This window comes from Coturnix japonica, chromosome 2 (assembly GCF_054131305.1).
Source record: "Coturnix japonica strain WE chromosome 2, WE-NBRP24, whole genome shotgun sequence".
Lineage (NCBI taxonomy): Eukaryota > Metazoa > Chordata > Aves > Galliformes > Phasianidae > Coturnix > Coturnix japonica.
Window position 1 is genome coordinate 71,682,170 of NC_140664.1, and position 24,151 is coordinate 71,706,320.

The 24,151-nt window shown below is 43.9% G+C and overlaps 1 protein-coding gene across 14 annotated transcripts in view; it reads right to left on the minus strand.

Moving 5' to 3' along the window:
• Positions 1 to 24,151, minus strand: part of ATXN1 (ataxin 1) — a 218,110-nt gene that overhangs the window by 90,668 nt on the left and 103,291 nt on the right. For all 14 annotated transcript variants that reach the window (XM_085540204.1, XM_015854661.3, XM_015854669.3 and 11 more), the window contains one exon: positions 13,250 to 13,373. The gene's annotated coding sequence lies outside the window, so the exon portion shown is untranslated. The remainder of the gene's footprint in view (positions 1 to 13,249; positions 13,374 to 24,151) is intronic.

A 24,151-nucleotide genomic window follows, 5' to 3' on the forward strand; every position in this document is an offset into this window, starting at 1 on the left:
TTGCTTTGGATAAACACAAGCAGCTCCGAGTTTCTGTGCCTGTCCAGAGCACATTAACTCTCCTTTGGACAAGATGTGGGCTTTGACAGACCACATGGACTGCTCTGCATGAGACTTCCAGAATTAGCATGCTGAAAGGATAGATGCACAGCAGTACCCCATTACTGTTAATATGTCCCAACAGCATAACTGAAAAGGATGGAATTAAGTCAGATGGTGTCTTAGGCACCACTAAGACTAATGGGAAATTTTAAAAAGCAGAAATTAGGCTGAGGATGGTATTAAAATTATTAACAACAGCTTAGGAGAAGTAAAGGAAACCATGAAGCCTGGATGCTTGAAACTTAATAGGGCAAAACACTTAAAAAGGCACTACACAGAACTGTCCTGTTTTGTCAGGAAAATGGACAGCATGATCTCCATTAATAGGACTCCTGTACCTCTTTCATCAGTGCAAACAGGAAGCACATGAATGTAAAACAAAAACAACAGTGAGGTAAAAGCTTACAGACAAAGGTATAGAAGTCTTCCACTCAAACTCTATTTGATTCTCAGATGGCATTTTCAGTCAGAAGGCATAAGTGATCCTTCTGGACAAGTTCACTGCAGGTTGGCTGGACAACTGCAATGGTAGGTTGACTCAAAAGCCAGTCTGTATGTTCTCTCCCCTGGCTTGGAGACTCTTGTTATTACACCTGTGTATTTAAGTGGCTAGCCAAAATGGACCTTGACCGAGGCCTACAAACCCATTGGCATCATAGTAACAGAAATAAATTTGATGGGAGATTCTTATTAAAATGTCAGAGAGAAACATATACACATCATGTATATAAATAATCTGCAAAAATAATTTCAGAGACATGTTTGCTCTTACCTTTTGGTATCAAAGGCCTGACCTAAAGTCTATAAAACCAATAAATAGGCTCAGAGACTTCAAAGCTCACTTTAATATATGGTATTTTTCCATGACTTGTGTTTTTAAGTTGTGTTCCCTCACAGTTATGGCTTCATCTCTCTGGAAGCAACAGAACTTCAAGCCTACTTCAACTAGCATACTTGAAATCAGCTCACCTGAAGGCAGTTCATCAGTCTTGGTCTTTATATAATTATCTGCCTAGAAACCACAGAGTCTGTGTCCACTGTCTATTTGTTTACTCGTCCCTTGATCTAAGCAAAGGGATGCTTACTCAAATATTACTTTTTTTTTTCCCCTCCAGTTTGCAAATCTCTCCTCAAAGTTTTAACTCGGTCTTCCAATAAACAAGATGATCCTGATTGCTTTGAAGTATCTTGGCTTTATCTGAGTGCACAAACGAAACATCTAACTGGTATAGCCATGTACGTCAGCACGCCAGACACAAAGCAGTGCGAAAAACCAGGCTGCAACGCTTGCATATCTTTCATGCTTATTCTTTCACCCTTAAGGATGTTTTCTTGGTTAGCCAACTTTAAATCAATCTATTGTATATACAGCACTATTGAAAACCGGCACTCAAGTGTACAAGATAAACATGCGCTCCTACTGAAACATGAGATAATAAATTTGCATCCCTGTGACTACTACTGCTACCGTGAAGCTGCCTTCAATGTACAGAGCAATACAAAGCTGGGGAGCCATGCCAAGGAAGCAAGAGGCCCTGGGCAGAAAAAGGCCAGCACTTCGGAAACACAAACAGAGCTGCGTAAGGGAGAAACGTAGGGTCACTGAAAACAGGGTCTGCCAGACATTATATATGTAACCCAGAATAAAGAGGGAGGTTTCTTCATGGATGTAGAAAGGCTTTCCTGCACAGAATACATGTGGCCTCACAGCGATAGGGAAAGTAAAAGGCTCTGAATTCACTTATACTGCAGAAGTATTGTAAGTTTAGATGTCTCTCTCCCCTTGTTGCATGAGCAATTCTCTTCCCATGTTGCCTGATTATTTTTGCAAAAACAATAAAAAAAACAAACAACCTTGGAATTTAATTGCTTTTAAGACTTCTATTTCCAGTTGGGTTTAGCGGGAATTGGTCAAAAGGCTCAGTACTAAGGAGGGAATGAGACCAAACAGACAGGTAGACTTCATCACCACCACACACACCTCAGTTCCTTGGAATCCTGGCTAAAAACTTCTCAGCTCCAAAGCAGAAATACTCAAGAAGGATTTCATAATGCTTTACCTAAGAGTGATATCAGTATCATTATCTCCATTTTATGGCTGAAGCACTGACTGGTCATGACACGCCCTGAGTCGCCCATCAGATAGCTTTTACTTCTGGCTTTGCCACTGTTTCCTGATTGCAAGCTAGTTCCCTACCAGTGGAGCCATTCCAAACCACAGACTGCAAGAGAAAAGGGATACAGGAGTCAGCATGTGGATGTCTGAACACTCTTGCAGACAGGAAGGAAGGGGGAAGATTTTTACAGGTGTGAAAGAAACCAAGAAATGCAATTCTCATTCCAAAAGGCAACACCTGCCTCTAGCAGGCTCAGAGCACTTGGCATTGTAGATGAGTTTTATGAAAAGGCAGCACAGGACAAGACTAACTTCAATTAGCACACACCATAGAGGGGATTGCTTCAATTAAGAAACAAGCCAGAACAAAACCAGAAACCCAGAGAAATCAGAGCAGGACAGACGGTGGAATCTGAACTCTAGCTTTCCGATTTGGCAGCTACCATACCTGCATCATGATCTGAACTAAGTGCTTTGTTCTATATATCAGCAGGTCTTAGCCTGGATTAACTTTCCAACCTTCCTGCTCTTCTCAAACTCCTGGGGAACCCACTCTGAGAGACCTGGAACGTTTCTGCTGAGCTTCAAATCTAAGCATGCTTAGCACTATTTGGCCAAGTCTCACAAAGGCTAAATTGTTACTGTTTTTCTTTGTTCCCTTTTCACGTGAAAAGAATACAGTAATCAGTCAGGAATCATTGAAATGATTCCTTACCTAAGAAAATGATCACTGGAAAGCAATTTTCATTGCTTGTCTCTTAAATAATTACATGTGTAGTGAAAAACACTGCCTGAGATCGAAGTTGTTGAAGTATTTGGTTTGAACTGCCACACTGTGACCACTGTAAGCTGCAACATCATGCAACATCAAACAAAGTACCATATCGTGATGCCAGGACATAGCACTGTGTTTTGTGGCTTACCTGATCTGGATATCAAATTGCCTTTCCTCTGAACTCCAAGAAACTACATCAAGTGGAAGGATGCTACTGGTGAGGAAGGATTTTCAAGAAGGCAGCATTTTAATACATGAGAGTGGTTCCTCAAAGCAGTGCTCCTCTCGTTGCGCTGTGTTATCAGGTAGGCTGGATGACAGACACATGAAGCAACTTCATGGGTCAACTATTGCTCAGATAAAGCACTGGTCTGGCTAATAACCATGAGAAAGCCTCCTACACTCTCAGTTCCAGTTTACAGACAAACAACCTTCAGGCACAACTCCTTGTCCCCCACACCATCTTCACCAAAGCAAAAATGGAAAGACAAAAAAATAAATAAAAATCATGGAACCAACAGGAGACACTTAAGCCATGACAAATATTTTCTACACCTGGGTTTTCCAGTATGATACAGGCACTGAGACTAAATTCATGCGAGTTTCAGCTATGGTGGTACCATACTAGCTTTGCACAGTCACAGTTAGGTGCGCTTTCTGCAACATTTTGAAGTCCTGAAGGAACATTTGAAACGAAATGCCTTCACTGAGCCTTAAATGCCTCGTGCCATAAGCCTTAAAATAACAACCATAATTAAATTAAGGACCATCTACACTGCTGACATTTACTTTGCTGAAGGAATAACTGCTTTACACATTACCTCTAGCCCTGCTCTCACCAGACACAGGCTTTGTGTTGGCATGGTGGTTTCCCTCACTGACCACGGATAAACACTGCTCTCCGCTGCTTCAAGGCTCCAGCCCTGACATGCCAGGCAGCTTTATGAGCACACACAGATCAACAAGCAGGCTCAGGGCTCCAGTAACCAAAAAAGCTAAGTGCCTACAGGGACGAGCACTGGAATTCTTCCTCTTCCACTAGCAGTTCAGCAAACTCCCGCTCCCCTCTTTCATTCCCAGAGAAGTCACTGCAGCTAAAGCTCTTCCCACCTTTTCAAGCCATTTTTATGAGTTTAATGGGCAAAGATCTGAGAATGAACTGGGAACTGTCAGACCCAACCTGACCAAGGAGCAACACTAAATTTGCAGTACTGACTGAGTTTGCCTCTTGAGGTGGTCCTTAGGAGATGTTATTAGGCAGCTCAAGTGAAAACATGAGCTGATGTGACATCTATGAAATACTTGCATTATGGTGAAAAATTACCTCTATGTTATTTTGGTTGGAGTTTATACAGAAAAGCAGCAGTATAGCTCAATCTGAACTGAACCTGTCTTATTCACCAGTGGTACAGAGCCAGCACCCATCTCTTCAAGAGAACCAAACCCATCCTTCTGGAATTAGACAGACTGAGCCAGCACTTACATACTGATCTGCTAATAAGCAGGGCTGGGAATTCCAAAACAGGAGCTTTATATTTATTACTATTTTACATTACTATCAAACGTGCCAAGTTCAGGCACTTTAAATTATGAGGGCTGCTATCACACACTACTTTATCAGCCTTTCACACAACTGTGTTATTGAAGCATCTTGATAAGAATGTCTAAAATGTCTGCTATGCTTTAAAACAGCAAACCCTTCCTTTTCTGTTCTGACCCAGCCATTTCAGTCAACAGAGCTCTTTCTACTCTTTCAAAACACTTTCTGCTCTCCTAATGGCTGTGATCGTTCTGACTATCTTGGAAACTGCTAGTCCCCAAAATAATACAGCACAGCTATTTATTCATGTTCGTGGCTTGACACGATATTTTGAAGACTACCATCTCGCAGTATGGAACGAAACATGGACTTCCATCTTATGATAAGAGACCTAACTATCACATGTCAGCCTTCATACTCAGAACATCAATGCACCTTTAAAGTGAAGAAAATCAGGAAACTGTACAATAAAAACAACCAACTTGCCAAGCATACGTTTTTGCACTTGCTTTTACATTTTACATAGGCCCACTAAGATCAATATATATATAGACAAGCATGTGTGTATTTGTGTATACATATCCACTCACTCATGAGTGCATTTCTCAGGAAGGTGCCAGTCAGAGGAAGAGCAATCAGGAATGTAAAAAGCCATTTCTGCTACATTGAGCTAAACCAGTTTTCTCTTTCATCATTTTTGAAGGTTTTTTTGTGTGTATGCTAATTGTTTCATTTTAAGGAGCTCAAAATTGTTCCAGTATTAACTCCTGAAACATGGCTTCTTTAAGTCCAGTCAGTGCCTTTGAAACAGTATTTGACTACAAACTTAGCTATGACCACAAGCTTAACCTACACATGTTGTGATAGCTACCATTGAATTGAACAGTAGAAGTCCGTATTATAAAGGCTACCCATCCCCACACTCATTTCACACTGCAAGAATTCCACTTGGGACACACAAAAAAGGGAGACATGGAGCAGAAAATGCATTGCTAATAAGCAAGTTTTCACAACCTAACTTAACCTGCTAATCCATTTTTCTGCCACTCTCACACACATAAACGGGATGAAAAGCAGAGGGTTCATGTTCTTCACGCTGTTATTCCTCCATTACACTATTTCTTACCATCTACCTGAGCGCTCCTCAGCAGCCCTCTCTCTCCCTTGGAGCTCCAGATGACCACCTCCAGAGCCAGGAAAACCGATCAACAAGATGAAGAGGAGCTGCTGACATTAGCAGCATGAGCTGTTCCAAGAACAAGGAGGCTTCAGGCTGTTGAAGATCTTCCCTAACACCATGCACACTTACTGCAGACCCAGGTAGTTATCCAAAGCTGAGTGATTCTTGAGAACACAAATAATAAAACTACAGGACACACCTGTGCTGCACAGCCACACGACACAGGCTCAGTCAGGGGCTTGTGCTGAAAGAGCTCAGTCATCTACAGGGCACGCTGAAGGGCAAGGCTGTGCAGACACACCTGTTTGACTCTCACCAGCAGAAAACCAGTGGCAGGCAGCACCCTGCTCAGTCTAATTAGCATAATCAGGGAAGATGTAAGGGGAGAACCAGCGCTAATTAGCCTGAGCAAAGCACCTTGTCAGCTTGGGCATCTCTGCACAAGGCTCTGATCTACAACTCAATGCATCTGCTGTGACTGAGCCTTTGCGCTGCCTGCAGTCAGCACTGATTTCACTGTGGCTAAGGACCACGTGCTGCCGAGGCAACGCGAATCACCACAGGAGACTGGAGCAGGGCAAGTCTTAAAGTCTTCTTAAAGCTGCTTCTTTGAAGGGAGGAGCTACAGGGGTCCTGCAGATCAACATATTCACCCCTCCCATTGCATGCACTTAGGTATCTAGCTCAACAGTCTTTCTCTGCATAATCATTTCTTGAGAGAAGGGGATCCTATTCAGTTTGTCACATATTTGGTCTTTCAGATTTCATTCTGCGGCATTATAGGTACCCAGGAGTAAAATAATGTGGTGCTAGCAATACTTCCACTAATTTGATGTTCCTTCCACGTCTCAGAATACTCTCCAGATGGAAAGAGTTTATTTGTAAGAAGGACCGAAGAAAAGTGATAATTACATTAGAATAATAATAACAACAACAAAACCTGCAGCTAATGAAGACTGCCTGCTTCACTTAATTTAAGAAGGGGATTCACCCTACAAGGAAGACACAGAAAGCTCTGTGGTTCACTCACCTTTTGTATGCATGTCATCAGAATGCTCACTGTTCCAAACCCCTTCAGCTAAACTGGTTGGACTGGTCAGTGATAGCGATAGAAAGAAGTGCTTCTGCTCCTACCTCGTGGATCAATCTGCAGGCTGCTCTTCAGGCTGAATAAAGATAGCTATAAGAACTTGTTAATGGAGCAAGGGTGCCAAACTGGCTTTTATTTCACTGGAGGCTTGTGCTACCTGAAGTTTCTTTTTTGGACCCACTAGCACAGAATGCTACATCAAGTTGTTGAGAAGAGAGGTTTTATTTGCCAGCAAGACAGGCTACTGCCAGATGAAGGCTTAAGGCATGATTTGCCCCCTGCCTCCACTGCGAGGAGTCTCTGCAGCGCTGCTCACAAGTGCCTGCTTGTCAAGGAAGCCAAACCCTATTTGTCCCAGCTTCTTTCAGCTGTCACAGCTTTTGCCATGCTTTAGCAGGATCTGCTGCTCTCCAGAAGCTGGAAGTGAGACAAAGAGGATTTACAAACCACCAGTCCATTCTGGTTGAAGGTTACCGGCTACAGAAACCCACAAATAATCTTCCCCTCCTCATCTAACACAACCTCACTGCCCAAACAGATTTCTTCTATCACTGCCGAGCGCAATGAACTTTAATTGCCATAGTAAGAAGTGTTTCTCTGTTATTTAAAGAGCTGCTGGGAGAATATGTGAGAAATAAATAAAAGACTGCAGTGCCTCAGGTTTCATTAGCCTATCCCTTGATCTGACACCCCAACAGGGAAAGAAGTTCGCAGTGATCCTGCTAATTTGGTTCTTTATCTTCCTCCTCTTGACCTCTGTGCCATCAGGTGCCTCTGAAACATTAATCACTATCAGTGGCTGGAAACACTGATGCTGATTAACAACCAGGAACATAAAACTCACTGGGAGGGAACACAGATAGCATCATTGCTGCCAGTTTCTCTAGAACTATCTAATACACCTCCCCAGCATATGTATCCAGGGTCAACATGCCTGGCAGGCTGCAAACAAACCTGGAATAAAAATGAATGAACAAGCTGTTCCGAACAGTGTTCTATGAGGGTAGCACGGCTCACCATCCCTTTAAACTAACCTACTGGTTACAGCAGCCCCTCCTTTTGAATGAACACTCTGAACAGGAAACGGAATAAAACTTCCCTTCTAGGAGAGCTTTATCTGTATTCTCATCCTATTATGAACACCAAGAGTAGCAACAGCAGGCTACCAGATGATACTGGTGGGGCCACTGTGGGCACTGAGAACCAGCTCACCAACACAGCAGCACAGATAAAGCAAAAGAGCAAAGAAAGTGATATTCTAACAGCTGTGGGACACCTGTGTTTTGGCCAGCTCCACCCTTGGAAATACCAGAGCACCTTCCATGCCATGCTGACATCTGCAAAGCTGGGCTTTGCTCCCAGTGCTTCTCCCTGGCTTATACCAAAGCCCCTCACATCAGGGAGTGCTGCCAGCAAGGACCTCAACCCTGTCTAGCTAACAGCGCCAAGTCAAAAAGAAGAATGACTGCAAGGAACGCTGTTGAACTATAGAGATGTTTCTTCCCTGCAAAGCACAGGGCAGCACCCCGGCACTGTAATAATTAACAGATGCATTCACCTGCCTCCCTTGCTTCACTTACTCGCTCCAGTGCTCTACGACTGCCTGGACTTCCCTAACAGCAAATCATGAAACCAAGCTGACAGCAAAAAGCTGGGGCAGCAGCTAAAGCGACTGCCAAAGAGAAATCTGTTTGCTCAGGCAAAAGCTGTTCTCAGTCCAAACATGGGAGTCATAATCTTACAGCCATTTGCTTTGGAAGACAATGAAGGGAAGGCGTAGCGGGCTGGGAAACTGCAGCTCGCCACAGCACAAGAAGAGAACAATCTTTGTGCCCAGATTTCCTCGCTCCGCAGGGTAAGTTTTACAGAGCTGACAACCGGCAGCAACACGTAGTGGCCCCAGGCACCGTGCCTGCCTATCAAAGACTTGGATTTTAGCCCTGGAGAAATTATAACTTCTCAACTCTTTGGAAGCTCTACTGGCCAAGAAGAAAGCCAGTGAGTAACAACTGGCCTAACTAATGGTTAGTTTAATACCTGGATTGCATACTGCACACAATAAATATAGGGGAGCCCGGGGTGCAGGAAGAACAAAGGGAGAGAGGCAGGAGGAGGATCACTTGAATGTGGCTGGAACAGCGTGTCTACAGGTTACAAAAGGCATCTAACTGGGGCTGCTACAACTGCAAAGTGTTGCCGCGGTTGGGGAACCAGTGGAAAGAATGGAGCCAGCAGATCAGAAATGGAGGTGAGGGAACGGGAAGCTCAGTGATTTGGGTTGGAAAAGACATCAGGAAAGGCAGGTTAGGAGACAGTGCATGGACATAGATAAAGAGGCACCTGACCTCAAGGCAGTCTCTGAGTGATCGTGTCTGAGGGCACTGTCACCACACATTCCTCTACAGGGCTAAAGCCACTCAAACACTGGGTGGCAGGGGGCCCAGCCCAGTCCCACATTGCTTCTTGTGCTTCACTCACAAGGTCTTCTGCAACACCCATTGTAATCCAGCATTCATCTGTTAAAATAAGCTGCCAAACCTAAGGTTGGAGTTATGGTCAGAGGCTTTTCTTTGTTGCAGCACTGCAAGAAACCCAAACCTCTCTAGCTTCCTCTCCCAAATGTCAGCCTTGTGCCACTCTGGTTCGTCTGTCGGAAGCATGTGATGTGAAATAGAAGCCAGGAAATAAGACTTTCTGAATAAACATTTATTTGGTGAGAAATACTTCTGATTTTTGGCAGAGAAATGTCAGAAACCTGAAGCCATATGTATAGCATGCCTACAGAATGCAATTTCTATTTAAAGGGAAGCTGCAGCTGTCTATAGCTCTTAATGAAGAATAATGCCTGGGAATAAATCACTGATGTTCAGAGAGACATTTCTCAAATGACAGTGATACTCCCTCTTCTCCCCCCCCACCATGGATATGGAGCAGCAGGCACTGGGCAGTTGTTGGGAAGAACGGACGCATACAACTCTCTCTTTCGTCAACAGCCCAGTGATTTACATGGAAATCTATGAAGTGCTTTAGCACATGGCTACAAAAGCAAATGCATTCAGAAACACGAAGGCTGCGTATGACACAACTTCACTTCTGCAAGGTGTGCACTGCTCACCATGGTCCCTGTGCAGCAGTTTCAACCACACTGAGGACTCAGCACTGACAGCACTCTCAGCAAAGTACTGCCAACCCCGATGGGTCTGGGTTTCCCCGCAGAGGGGCTGCCACGCAGGCAGCCTGGGCAGGAGAAGCAGGTGATGCTCGAGGGAAAGGGTGCGCCCAGGCTGCCGTGCCCTCGGCAGCAGCTCAGGAAGCAGTGCTGACATCAGCCCCAGGAGCTGCTCCCTCCCGGCCCAGCCAGCGTGCAGGGTGCCAGGAAAAACAGCAGTGAGGGCTGCCAGGGGAGCAGTGTGAGCAGAAAAGGGAAGCAAGGAGCTGGGAAGGCTGAGAATGGGGCTGGGGCCGAATGCAGCCCCGGAGATGCCCTTCTGCAGGCAGCTCCTTACTAAAGTCATGCACTGGGAGGCTGCAGGAGAAAGGCACAGGGGTGTTTATTACCCCATCAGCTGCAGTTTGCCCAAAATAACAGCTCCAGATACGAGATCAACTGAAGACACAAGTGTTGGTTATTGACACATACTGAGTTCAGAGATTTATTTTCCATTTCCCACTAACTGTGCCAGAGGTTTCAGCACAAGCGCAAAAGAAAAACCAAAAAACTACCACATGTGAAGAAAAGCCCATGAGTGAGGAACACGCAGTTTATTCATTGCTCCTGTCAGAATTGCACTTGTGTGGCTTGCAGTCCAGAAAAGATGTGGCACACGTTTTTAGGATGGAAAAAAACTCAGAGTACCTACACTTCACCAGAGAATTACAGAACCTTATGCTGGAACTCACAAGGTACCCTACTGCAATAGCAAAGCAGCCTCACCTTCCCCTGTCTTGCTCCCTAGCTAGGAGAAATAGCAGTCCTCCTTAAGAAACCCTCCTGACTTCTTTCCTTCTACCCGCAGGAAAAGAATATGGACTTGATTTGTACAAACTCTGCTATTCCAGAATTTCACTTCATCCAGATGAGGAAGGCAAGAGAGAGGAAGCAAGAATGTCATGTTTAGTAAACAGGCAGTTTCTAGGTGGATCCAGGACGCTGGTCCCAGCTTACAGCCCACCCCCCTCCCTGCACTGAAGTTTGCTTCGGTGGCAGGAGGAGGAGGCGGAAGGGATGAGAGCAGCAGGGAGGGTCTGTGCTTTCCCTGCATCTTAATATGACAACATCTTGCAAACACTCGGGGAAAAGAGAGCGGTGCTTTTAAGGAAAATCATTGTGCCCTGGCATTTCCTTTCAGCACAAAGGGCAGCAGTGCAACCCCTTCTGGCTACAGGTACCCCTGTCTGCTAGAGAGGCTAATGCTGGAAGGAGAGGAGCCCGGCTGATGCCTCTTTGCCACCACACTGTTCTCTGGGCAAAGCAAGGTGACAAAATGCACTCACAAGGAACTCTTGACGAGCTCTCCATTGCCTAGAGTGACCCCCTCCAAACATTCATCCTCAGTGCCAGGCTGAGAGCCATTCTCAAGAGCACTTTATACTATCTGTACCTGGAGAGAAGTGTGCTGCTACTTCTTCACAAGCCAGGGCTACATGAGTGTAATTCAGGGTTTTGGCACCTGAGCAGTAGGCCACAGCACTATACTTGCAGTGGGCTTATTTTAAACCATCGAGGACAGGGCAGAATGCAGTAATCACAACACCAGCATCTCACGTAGACACTCCATCCTCTGCAGTGGCTGATGGTTCCCTCCCTCCTTGTGATGCTTATCTGGCTGATCTCAGACACCCAGACAGTCTGTATAGCACGCAGGGAATGCTCTCCTCACATGTGGTGCTGCTGCTGCTGTAATCGGCAGAGATGATTGAGACATCTTGAGGAAATACCTCCCGCTATCCCAACAGCTTCACATGCTAGAGCAGTTCATTATCATCATTATTATTATTCTTTAAGGCTGCTCCCCTCTGCTCTAGGATGTCAGTCTGCAAAGTAAGCCCTTGTGGTTTCAAAGAAGTCTTTCAAAGTGTGGGAATAAGCTGATATGGCTACATCTGCTTGGATACACAGACAGTGAGAAGCTCCAGATCTCAGAGGTCCCTTATTCATCTTAATGAGTTATTAACTCAGCAGCTTAGTGCTACTAGTTACTAGCAATTCCAAATGTTAGCCTTGTTAACTATTTCACTGTTGGTGAAGGCATGTAGGAAAGTGGAAAGATGACAAAGATTTCTCTGTGTGTCCTGTAATGTTGGTTTTGCAAATAGCACTTTGGAAAGCAGCACCACTTAGGTCCTGTCTCAGTCTGCTCCCAAAGTCTGCAACCCAAAGATGTAAGCAAGACAGAGGAGGGCATCTGACTTCCAGGGAGGTAGGAGGAATGCACAGGAATCAGAAAAAAAACCATTTGTATTTACTAAATTTAAGGAAAGCACAACAACTAATTTACTCAAACTGACTCTGCAGCTGTATTATCATCACTGACATCCTGAAGGACTACTCAATAATGGTTCAAATATCAACTTTAACCTAACTTTAAAACTTTCAAGGTTTCTAAAGATCAAAACAAGGATTACTGTCACACTTGGTAGGCAGAGAATTCTTGTTTCCTCTGCTTTTCAGGATGTTTACATCTGATCTGCACATTTACCCAATTCAACCCAGAAACACAGTGAGCTTCATGAGAAAAACAATGAGCACATAAATATTTATACCTTCTTTTTAGCCTTCTCTCATGGGAAGGGTCTCTTTTATTAAAGGTTGAAGGAGAGAGCCTTAATTATGCGTCTGTTTTCTCTCTGAAGGTATGTTACTCCAATTCCCATGAACATGAATTTCCAAGAGGAACATTTGTATAGAAATGTACAGTACTCAATTTAATATAGCAAACTGATCAAAGGAACAGAAATTTGGAATACCAGATGCAAATAACCTCCAATTTGGAAGTATTCAAATGATTCTGATCAGTGTATGACCATGTATGAAATTACTGAATCTGAACTGTATGCTGAAGTGTTACCCATAATATTTTTCATTTTTGTTAGGCTACGCCATCACAGAGCCTGCAAAAGCAGGATTACATAGTTAGCTAAAAAAACAATAATGATGCATTAAATAATTGTAACTGTCCAAGGGAAAGAAACCCAACATAATTCCTCAGCTATCACCATTCTGCCCTTGAAGTCACTAAAAATACCTAAATGAAGTAGAAAAAGAGAGTGGGAGGGAGAGAAATTAAAAGTCTGTTTTTGCAGCCTAACCCCCGGACAACTGCACTTTGCTTTCAGCACAGCAAAAAGATGCGCAATACATCCCAGGTACTGGAGCAAATGCTAAAATACAAATACCCCCACACAGAAAACACTGCAAATACACATTATTGCTGCTAGGAACTCACAACATTCACTACGTTCTTCTCCAGGGAACTCTGGATTATCCTTTAGCATGAAGATTTTTCAGAAGCTGTTGGATTGCTCACAGGTCCTCAATGGCTTTCCTCTTTCAAATAAGGTGAGATAGAGCTGTAAAAGATAAGGAAAACAAGGAATTAAAGGAGGAAAATCCATACAGCATTTTAGCAAATGCACAATTCACATTTCCTTGAAGCAAATGCATTTTTAATGGGCTCCAAAGATGAAGATTCCAGTGTAGCGCGTATGTCAAATGCTGATCTAGAAGACTAAGAGTCATTTGCTCTGCACTTCTTATTATCAACAATTAAAACCCAGTTCAGAGTTGCTGAAGCATAATAAAACTGCTCTTGGATAATTCAATTACTTTAAGAAGTGGGGGGAAAAAAACACACAACAGCTACTCTGGGTTGTTTTGAATAGTACCTGCAAGTAAAGCACAGGAATTGCAAGATCCATACAGGAATATTTTTGTTTCTAATGAACTTCTCTCAAGGAACAAGAGCATTTATCTGTTTGTGCACTTACCTGTAATACTGCAACAGAGAAGTACTGAAACAAAAAGCATGCATGCACACAACTGCTACTCTTCAGTGGGAAGTATTTTTACACATCTGAGATTTTTAATATTGTGCCTTTCTTTCACATTTATTTGACAATATATTTCTATAAGCTAGGACTTAATTTTTATTTTTACCAGCTATGTACCAGATATCAAGCTACCCTGAGCCTTTTTACAGGGGTCTGGGTAACCTGTTGTGCTACCTTTTAAATGGAACTCCACAATCAATATTTAGTACAGAGTGTATATCCATAGAGCCCACATTGAGCCTCTATTTTCTTCATTTGGATTCCCATGGGCTAACTATACATCTCAAATTCTTGGTGTCCTGTTCTGCCACACACTCTTCCTATTTCTTTGACATAAGCCTCCTCAAACATTTTCTATGTTCTTTCAGGATTCACATACATAGAATCCACCCTACTAGGACTGCAGTGAAATCCACATACATATGCATGCAAAACAAAGATACACACCTGAGATAGTCCAAGCTCTCTTTACGTTCAGTAGAAAACAGTAGACAACCTAGAGAATAATTAATATGACCTATCTTAAACATCTGCTTTAGGACAGAATGAATCATTCTCCAGAAAGGTCTATTTCTCTCCCTCCATAAAGTAAGTCTAGACACTTAGCTCAGATTGGATGACTACAGATGAATGCAGATGAATCTCACCCAACGTGAAGGCAGGAAACAAGTCAGACAGACAGACAAGAGCATTCATGGGTGAAGAGTAAAGGGAAGACAACGCAATGGTAGTAGGTGAGGGAAACACTCAAAGTTACATCCCCCAGATAGTCCATTTTAGTTTAACAACAAAACCCTCCAAAACCCAAACCAACAATTGCCCAACTGATCCAAACAGTTTTGGTGTAAGACTACCACAATTCACTGGCTGAGGTGAAGCCCTCAAAAAGCATTGCCCATAACTGTTTGCTACCTCTTCCACTTGGCTGTGACTCTCCATTGCACACTGGCAATGACGATGATTGTAAGTCTTAGTTGCATACATCTCCCTGATGGATCATAGTAATGCAATGTACCTGTTGCAAAAGCTTTCTGCGTTAGAAAACCCTGTCCTAGAAGTACAGCTCCACAGTGACTCGGGTACTGCAACCTCAAGATCCTTTAGATACCCAGGCCCGGGTCAACAACTTTTCCTCTCTGATAAAATGGGACACTGACGCTTATTTGACAGAAGTACAGACAGACATGGTCTTATAAGCTTTGTAATGTTAGAAATCCAACCAAAAGGAGTAAAATACAACTTCTAAGTCAATTCTCAACACTTTGTTTAACCTCAAACTGTTTGTATTCAATTGAGAAGGCTGCAAAGTGACCTTATTGCAGCCTTCTAGTACCTAAAAGGAGTTTACAAACAGGAGTGTAGTCAACTCTTTACAAGGGTAGATAACGGCAGGACAAGGAGAAGTGGTTTTAAGTTGAAGGAGGGAAGATTTAAGTCAGATGTCAGGGAGAAATTCTTTACCGATAGAGTGGTGAGGTGCTGGAACAGGCTGCCCAGACAAGTTGTGGATGCCCCATCACTGGAGGTGATCGAGACCAGGTTGGATGAGGCCCTGGTCTAGTATTAGATATGGAGGTTGGTGGCTCTGCATGTGGTAGCAGAGTTGGAACTTGATGATCCTTGAGGTCCCTTTCAACCCAAGCCATTCTATGACTGCGTGATTTCCTTTTTTTTTTTAATTAGGTGAATTTCAAGATAAAAAACAAAACAAAACAAACAAACAAACAACAACAACAACAAACACCCCTCAAAATACTCATAGAATCACAGAATGACCTGGGTTGGAAGGGGCCTCAAGGATCTTGAATCTCCAACCCCCTGCCACATGCAGGGCCACCAACCTCCACATTTAATACTAAACCAAGCTGTCCAGGGCCACATCCAACCTGGCCTTGCAACCTCCAGTGATGGGGCATCTACAACCTCTCTGGGCAGCCTGTTCCAGCACCTCACCATTCTCATAGTAAGGAACTTCCCCCTGACAATCTTCCCTCCCTCAACTTAAAACCATTTCCCCTTGTTCTGCGGATATCCACCCTTGTAAAGAGTTGACTCCCCTCTTGTTTATAGGCTCTCTTCAGGTACTGAAAGGCTGCAGTTAGGTCACCACGTGTCACAATGAAGCATTTCACTGTTTTCAAAATCAGTTCTTCTGGTTATTTTCCCCCAGTAATTTGGCAATTAGAACATTTCTAAAAATTTCATTCTTAATATTCATTACTTCCCTCAAAAAATCACCCAACACATATCTCTCGTCATTCACCATTCTGATGAATGTGAACACAGATTGCAAAGAACTATCAGAAAATATTCAGCATTTCAGCAAAAAATTAGGCGGCTTCCAACTATTTTTAATGTGAGCAGAGATTTTTATTCCAGGCATATCTTGTCACCCATACCAAATCCTGCTTGCATCCATTCCTTTGTATCACCCTCTAGAGTAAGCTACCCCTAACACTGCGCTGAAACTCACTTTGGTCAGCAAATGTCTTTTCACTAACTTCAATAGGCTGGATGAGGATTTTGATTTCAATTTAAACGAGGCCATGATTGCCTATACAAAGATTCAAATCATGGAAATAAAACCCCTGCATGCTAAATATGCAGTTATCTTGCTACCAGTTTGCAGTTTGTGTTGCAGGCTCTTTCCATCATGAGGACATCAGAACAAGTCAACAAGAAGCACCCGTTTGACATCATGCACTGGCAATCTGTAGCAGCTATCCTTGCACGTGCACTCATCTCATGGGAAAGATGGCGTGAAGCAATAAGTTCTAGCTCTGAGGGACCATCGAGGAAGGCAGTGGGCTCCATCAGGCAGATATCTCATCCTCTGTTCCAGAACGAACAGCTTTCTTTCCCCCTTGTCTACATTTGGAGCAATCATTCTGAAAGTGTGGAAAATACCGACACAAGTACAGCGTGACTCTGTGTTGTAGTACCAACAAAATTTCAACCACACTTTGCCATCAAAGTTTCAACAAGGTCAATCATCGTCATATATACTACATACATATATATGCAATATATATGGTATATATATCTATATTGTATATATAAACATATATATATGATGGTTTAATCTTATTCATACGGTTCATAACCACATTGCAGATATGATTACTGACCACTCATCTGCTATTAGCAGGAACTGTCACACAAGGAGCCTGATTTTCATGGTCCCACAGCATTCTGGTTATTCAAATGTAACAGCGTACCTTTGAGCCCTAAGAAGGACACTGAATTGACTGATCAGAAGTGAAATGGAGATGAACAGACCTCAGTTCTAAGCATAAGGAAATACTTCGGGGGAGGCACTAAAATGGGACCCCAGGGCAATCAACAAGAAAGAACCACAGTACAAGCAAGCAATTGCAAACTGGCCAAACCAAGAAGACGGCAGCTCTGTGCAATACACCACATTTATCCCAACAAAAGGTCACGCTCTCCACCTTGCTTTGAAGAGGAGGCAGTGAGAGACCACCATTTCTCCAGTCCTTTCCTGTAGGTTTTTAATTGTTGTTTCTTGCACTCTTGCCTCGGATAATTTGGTTTTCCTAATTCACTAATCAGCGTAAGCTAATAAAACTGTTTAAGAGACGGCAGCATTGTTCCTGTCTGAGTCGTTCTGTTGTTTGCTATTATCCCACAACTAATCCTTCAACTCAAATAAAACCGTAATTCATTTTCTCCTTTATTCCCCTGCGCATGAAACAGCTGCAGACAAGTTCAGTCCTGCCCCGCCGCAAATGGGAAAGGCGAGGCTGGATCTTCCTGGAGTGTATGCGATTTCAATTACCCAATGTGCATATCATCTATCATGGGAGGAAACAACTTCTAAAGGATTTTCAACAGGTCTAGCTGAGTTTATGCACACAGAAATAATAATAACAATAATAATAATGGAAAGGGGAATAAAACAAACTATTGTTCAGATTTCAAGTTAATAAAGGCTTCTCCACATCAGTCATGCCAAACTTTACCCATCTGAGAATCTGCTGACATTTTGCGTAGTGTACAAAGGCTGCTTCTGATGGGGCTGAGTCATCTTTACATTAACTGTTCCGCTAGTGTAAAAAGCCTTGAATTACAATTCAAGCCTATTCTGAGGCTTACAGCAAAGCCCTTTTACCTTAGCATAAAAGAGGCTCAGACTGCTTAAGAGTAGTGCATCACTCTAACTTCTGCTTAACACCCATTCCTTGTCCAAAACTGTCAACATCTGGAGCTCGGTTCTCCCCAGTCTGGACACATGAGAGAGAACGTCCATGGATTTGCACATGATCTGCAGAGAAACACCCAATTTCACAGCACCTTAAGCCTGTTTTGTGCAGGGTGAATAAACACTGTCTGGGTGTGAGGGAATAGTAAATCAAGTTGTCAGCACTTTGAACGTCCTGCAGGTCCTAAAGCAGAAAAGTAATATGCAGCTCATGGGGCTCAGATGACAAGGCTCCACAATCTAGGGGGAAGAACATGCATGTTCCCTCCCCCAGCTCTGTGAACATGTCCAGCCCTCTGTACCAGCCTGGGTTGTTTTGTCTATGCAGAAATTGAAGAAGCAACTTCTTCTTCCAAGCAGAAAAACCGGGGGGAAAAAAATCCAAATAGTCCATAATAATTCAGGCTCAGAGCCTGAATGTTGAACAGATACAAGTAATAAATGTAACCACTCTGGGTGCTACTGTTACATGACAAATATTTTTCTTTTGTGAAAGCCACTATGCAAAAAATGCAGCTCAGCCACAAGTAGACAGCGAGCCTCCTGCATGTTGGAGGAACCACAGCACACTGCTAACTTGCGGATGAGAACCAGTCCGAGGGCCACACCTTCATTAAACACACAGACAGCATCTCAAAGGTGACAGCCACAGCACTTCCTGCAAACACAGCGTAGAAGGGAGGACCCAAAAGCTATGAGCCCCACAGCTCAGAAGCATCAAAATCACTGGCTGAGGTTCTGTCTATGTGCAGCAACTCAGAGACAAACCACCTGGGGAAGACAGTTCTGAAGAAGAGCAGCGCTAACAAACACCAGCAGGCAGGTTGTCCAATGCTTTTATGGCGGCAGGAGCAATCCCAGGGGATGCCCACCCTCCCAGCGCTGTGGTGTGGGTGAACCCGGGCCAGGGCCCTGGGCCAGTAGCAGGATCCAACAGCAATTCAGCCTCCTACTTACACAGAGCTTCCCCGTGGCCTGGTGTAGCAGGTTTGGCCAAGGACAGCCAGAGCAGGGGAAGTTGGGAGCCTGGGGCTGCGCGGACAGACAGGCAGACGCAAGCTCAAACAATGCCATCACGTGAGCACCGCTTCCTTAGGATGGCAGCCCAGAACCCACCCTTACCCTTCTCTCTCCATTTCCAGCACAGACGCGTCTTTTGTGCTTCTGACATAGTACTGTAAAACAAAGGCACTATTGACAAACTTCTTTTTTTTTTCGTAGGATTAAGATGACTACACTGTCTCACAGCAGAGATTTCAATGATTTCAACACCGAATGCTAAGTAACAGGAACACCGCTTGGCAATAAATCCAGAGATTACCTGTTGAAACATTAATGGCAAACACCTTTTGATGTGGGCTGCTTTATGTGGTGTATAAGCCAGCACTGTAATTATGCATTTCCTTTCTATGAATCTAGTATGTAAACCTGAAGTGTTACGGCTGAGTGTGTGTGTGTGTGTGTGTGTGTATGTGTGCCTGCGCTACAGGAAATGCTCTCCAGCTGAGTCTGCGATTCAGCAGCGTAGCTGCACGTAGTACGTCTGCAGCGGGACCTCAGCCCTTTCATTCATTGTGCACCAAGCAGAGGGCTCCAGCAATTGCCACACAGAAGACAAATGCCAGCATGAGTCATAGCAGTCGGAGTGCAAACATGTTTGCTGTCGGGTGACTCATAATATCACATCCTGAATTCACAGACCTTCCTATAAATAATAATTTCTGCTATTGTTGTATTTCTTTGATACAATGCAAGTTTAAGTGTGATGCTGAATCTACGGCAGCTTTCCTGACTGCGAAAAAAAAAGTTTTTTTCCTCGTCCCTTTTGTTCTTGACCACAGGCATCTGCCTGTAGTAAGCTGTCATGATGACTGAAGAAGTAGTTGTGTCAGTCAGACTTAGCAAAATCCAAACGTGGCCCAAACGTGTAACCAGGAAGAGCTACCCAGGAAAAATAAGGAGAGAGAACCAAGGCCAAACCATAGGACCTTTTACCCGCTGTATATCCTTTCTGTATCAGCGTTTGGCTGATGCCCTACTTCTGGCATGCCTTAGCATATTCAGCATGCAGACAAGAGGGACGTTATGTTGGTGTGGGTTGCAGCCTGAAAAGTAGCAATACATGCAGCATGGAAAGGGAGGGACTAGCCTGTCACCCAGCCAGATACCACATCCACATGAAGCAAAAGGGAGAGCAAAAGCTTCAGGAGCTCTCAGCCTTGGCACAGCATGCAGCCATCATTTCTTCACACCTGGTGACCAAATTAATGCACTGTAATAATTGGTAATGATTACTAGTCCAGGAAAGCATCTGCATCAGAAAAGCCAAGTAAGTGTCTTTTCAAATAGGGAGGAAATTAATCAGGTATGTGGCCAAAGTTATTCTGCAAGGTGCTGATACGAACCTCTGAAATCTCCGCTAGCAAGAAAAAAACCCAAACAACTGAGACTTTGTGCAGGGTTTTGTGGGGCTTCTCTTACTTGATGTTCAGTTAGGAATTGGTTCTTGTTTTACGTGAAAGAGAATTCATACATGCACAGATCTCTTTACATCAAGTCAAGGCAGTCTTGCTTTCCCCTAATTGTTCTGCAGAGTAACCACTCAGAAGTTCATTTCTGATACCTTTCTCGGGCAAAATAAAAGGCCTCTTAGAAAAATCTTATTGCTAAAACAATGGAATTCTCCCAGGAATGACTTCGTTATGGAAATGAAGTGACAGCTTCTTTTATCTAGCCAAGCAGCAAGTCTGCATGTATAAAAGGCATTCTGTGCACAAAGTACAGTGAGTGGGAGGACATGAAAATGCTATTTTTAATCCCAATTTCAGCATTCCTCCCATACAGATCTCCTGGAATAATAACAGCAACAACAATAATGATAATTAATAATGTCAAAAAAGGAATATCATATCTTAAAGGTGACTGTCATGTGAGAAAGAAACTCGCAGTTAACGACCTGTAAAATTTGGGACAAAAACGCCACGTTTTTTTCAAATCACTTGACATCAAGCCACGAGTTTGGTGAGATTTGCCACTTGCCCCCCTAACTTTTATACAGTTACGGAAGAAAAAAGCAAAAATAAAATAAAATATAAGGCAATGAAGTTATTACTACAAACAACATGTGCTGTAACTCTACTATTTGCTTTCTCGCAGTGACTGATGCTTTCAGAAATGCTGCTATCAGTGATATTAATAACCAGGCTGAGGCTCTTAATGTTCAGCTAAGTGCATGTCACAGCTTTCAACTTAAGAAAGAAAGAAAACCCAAAGAAAATCCAGGTCCTGGTGATGCTTCCAAATGCGCTGCAAGAAAGGGCAGAATGCATGCTTTGGCTTGAAGATTGGAAAACACCCCCAGAAGACCCTTCGCTGCTTCGCTGGCTTCCAGATCCATTCCCCAAGCAATTGCAACAGAGCAGTGACGGCAGATTAACGTGCACAAAGAAAAAAGGAGACAACCCTTCCTCCCTACCAGGAAAATGCTGGCTTCAGTGGGCCTGGTGAGCAATTATCTGAGGGCAAAAGTTAGCTCTGATTATTGCAGGATTGTTTTTTGGTTGGGCTATCACCCTCCGGTGGTAATTAGGACAAGCCTTTGCATTTCACACCTAATAAAAATTAACGAGAGCGAGCAGGCAGTAACAAAAGGCCTGAGATGTGCAAGCACACCGAGGCGCAACACACAACCCACTGATGTGATCACACTTGGAGCAGCCCTGCTGCTGGAAAGCTCCCAGAATTGGAGCAAAGTGCAGAAATGGCAGGTGCCGTCTCTGCCACTGCCGCAGCAACACGTCACAGTCTGGCACTGCCTGGCCCAAGGGCTTTCTGGGTCCTCAGTCTGCTTTTCTGGTCATGTAAAACCCTCGTTGGCAGCGGGGCTGGATCTAGATGATCTCTAAGGTTCCTTCAAACCCAAGCCATTGTAAGGCTATGATCATATGATCAGTAGTAGCATGACTCATGCACAAACCATTGCCCCTGGCACCTCCGAGCGGGGCAGCTACGATCTGCTTTCAACAGCCACCACTTACAGACTGTTCAGGACACGCTTGAAGGCACTTCTGCTCTCTGACTCTCCTAGAGGAGAAGATTTCTTTCTATTTTTCATTTCATTATGGTTGTAACAGATGAAAAAAAAAAAAAAAAAAAGTAGGACTGGAAGAAGTGAGCCCATTTTCCATTTCTGTCCATTGCCTGCTGCCAAACGTGCTCTCTGCTGGTCACTCACCCAGCTCAGTGCCAATGCAATGCTCAGCTGGGCACGCCACCAGTACTTAACCCTCAGTAAAATTAAACACAATAATACTTAGCGCTCATTGAGACTTTTACATATTACAAACGCTGTAAAAAAATTATATGCACGCTCATTCTGTAACACCCCTGCAAGGTAAGTGTTATTATACATGCCTTAAGCAGAGGGGAATTCCACTGGAGAAGGGATAACTAACCTGCCCAAAGCTACGCAACACAGGTGCTCCTGTTTCCTGGTCCTCTGCTTATTCCAACAGACCAGTTTCAGCCTCTCCTGAAACTTACAGCAAGTCAGATTCCTGCCTCCCCTTCCGCTTCTTTCTGCGGCTGAAGGAAGTGAGGCAGCAGCTCCTTTGTTGCACGTGGGGACTGTGAGAGTGATCCCAGAGGGACCAGCACCAGCTGAGCAGCAGCACTCCTGCCTCCGCCTCCCTGCAGCCAGATAACAGGGCCTGCAGGAACACTACCAGCCCTTTCCACACACACCAGCAATAATTTAGTCTCTATGGATGCCCTACAGTCCTAGAGCAGAAGCAGCATGGGATGAGTGAGCAAGCAGTGGCCTCATCTCTGTGGGTCAGGACCCGTTTGGCAGCACTCACCATGGCTGGTCACTGCTCGGCTGGTCCACAATCTGCAGCAAAGCCTGCTGGTGCAAAGGGAATCTGAGCATTTCACCACCCATGGAAGGTGAAAGCCCTTTGGCTTAACTGGTGGGGCTCCTGTTTCTGGGCCTGCTACTCCTACTTCATCATGGCGTCTTAGGCAGCACTATAAAAACCATCATACAGCAAAGCAGCGCTTAAACCAACCGTAGAGCTTGATCCCACCTACTCAAACCACCTGCCCTGTGCTGGAAGGAACGCCATAACCACTCACACCCCAGAGGAATTGGCTCCCCAAACTTCAGGCAGAAAGGATCAGATCTCCAGGACGTGGTGGCCCTCAACTCACTCCACTGCGAGGCAGTGGGCAGAAGTGCCACGTAATGTAACCAGCACGGCCATGGCCATGGGGGAGAACGTGGCAATGCATGGAAAATGTCATGGGCCAAAAGGCAATTAGCAGCCAGGCTAAATGCAGAAGCAGAAGGGAGTGGTTTCCTAACAAAACAAGCCTTGTTAAAAAATAAAAGAGAGAAAAAAAACCACCCTAAACCTTGCTTTGCTCAGAAAAGCAGCATTCTCGGGAGACTGAAAGCATTTGAAAAAAATACTTCTGGGAAGCTTTCTGTAAAGATTATTCTTTACAGACAGATTTGGCAGCCCTTTCTGCTCTGTCTCCTAATGCTGCTGAGCATAACTATGTTAAGTCAATAAGCAAAGCCACTCAACGTTTTTTTGAGGTTTTCTAGGCCAAGAGAGGAAGCAGTGAGATAGGGAAGTTTTCAGAAGTGGGAGTTGTGCCTGCCTCGCTTCTAATTGTAGTGAAACTGTCAACCTCTGCGTTGTGTTTCAAGACTTTACACTTCAAAATCATTCCCTCTGTGCTTTGAATTGCTATACTTTTAAGCTAACTACTTCTAAAAGTGCTATTTTAAAAGAAATGACATCTTCAACCACATTTAACGTTGCGAATAAATCTGAATTTGCAAAGTCTCATTGGGTCCCTGCAAAAGTGCAGATTTTTATCATACTTGACAGCCAATCTCTTGGAAATGATCTGTGCAAAAATTTAGTTTAAATTATATCGTATCGAGACATTTAAGAGAAAATGTGTTTTTCTTTGTTATAAGCTAAAAATAATGATGTTCTTTTCACCTCAGATTAAAAAAACCACACCCGAGCGGCAAACAGTAGTGAAACCAATTAGCGATCTT